The sequence below is a fragment of the Mustela lutreola genome, chromosome 1 (assembly GCF_030435805.1).
Source record: "Mustela lutreola isolate mMusLut2 chromosome 1, mMusLut2.pri, whole genome shotgun sequence".
Lineage (NCBI taxonomy): Eukaryota > Metazoa > Chordata > Mammalia > Carnivora > Mustelidae > Mustela > Mustela lutreola.
In genome coordinates, this window is record NC_081290.1 from 106,184,434 (window position 1) to 106,186,011 (window position 1,578).

Consider the following 1,578-nt stretch of genomic DNA (forward strand, 5'->3'; position numbering starts at 1 on the left):
TATTTGTTTACATGTTCACCTGGTCCAATTATACTCTGGATTCCTCACTTCTAACTCATTGCGGGAGCTCAGTATATAGACGTTACATTAACTGAGCTACTCAGTTTTCCTCGCCAGTTAGTTGCCTTCCGGAGTTCTGGTACAAACTCCAAAAAGAGCACCACGCTGCCGGTGCTCGGCCAAGGGCAATCACTGTCTCGTGTTCTGATTGCTCTCTGGATCATGTCTCTGTCATTGATCTAAGGCCCCATCTTCTCTGTCAAGCAGTGGGTTAGTCTATTAGGGTTGTCATCACAGAATACCACAGGCTCTGGGGGGCTTAATCAGCAGAAACTTATTTCCTTGCTGTCCTGGGGGCTGGAGGCCCAAGATCAAGGTGCTGTCAGGGTTGACTTCTGGAGAGACTTCTCTTCCTGGATTGTAGACATCTGTATGCTTGCTGCGTTTTCATATGGCCTTTACTCCGTGCCACACAGGCCTGTATCTCTGTCTCTTTCTTTTTCTAAGGCTACCAGTCCTATCAGATCAGGGTGTGCCACCCGAATGACCTCATGGTTCAAGTGAATTTCTAGGCCCAAGATGGAGCCACTCCTGTCCCCAGTGGCAAGTTCGTCCTTACAGCACTTTCCTTCCCTGTGATGCTCCCTTTGATCAGAACACAGTATAAACAGTTCCAGAACGCCAAGTCAACTCTGGACCCTATCCATATTTTATTGTTGTTCATTTTTCTATTTTTCTCTTGTTTGTTCTTTATTTTTTTTTTTAAGATTTTATTTATTTTATTTGACAGACAGAGATTACAAGGAGGCAGAGAGGCAGGCAGAGAGAGAGGAAGGGAAGCAGGCTCCCTGCTGAGCAGAGAGCCTGATGCGGGGCTCCATTCCAGGACCCTGAGATCATGACTTGAGCCGAAGGCAGCGGCTTTAACTCACTGAGCCACCCAGGGGCCCCTGTTCTTTATTCTTTATCCAGTAAAGTTTCCCGCCTTCCACCCCATTTTACAGTTCTCTGGATCCTTGAGAATAGAGGCTGCCTGCTTTGTGGAGTGTTGGAGGAAGTTGTTGGTGTCACCTAAATTGTTTTCTTTAATCATTTTTAACACTACATAGACACAAAGCTCCCCTCCTCACTATGTTCTCTGCACACTACTGCCCAAATGTGCGGTGAAGACGTACCTCAGCCTCCCTCATCCTTACTTTCTCAGTCTTTAAGATGGTGGGTAATGATAACTGTCCCATAGAGCTCACAATTTTTTTCTTTTTATCTTTTTTTTTTTTTTTTCTTTAGTGTCGAATGCAGTGATATTCAGAAAGTGCTTTACTGATTAAAGGTCTGAAATGTTCTTTCCCCAACTGCCTGGTAAGTGTTGACTCATTTTTAAGACTCTGATTAAATATCACCTCCGCGGTGGAGCTATTATTCTTGCTTTTCATATGTGCTGACTAGTGGATGGGTGACGTTTTTACATGCCCAGGGGTCAGATCTCATTTGGGTGGAATATTAAAAAAACACAGATAATTTGCTGAAATCTTGTAAGTAACCAGCACTTGCTTTTCTAACTTCGAAAGTACATGGTTC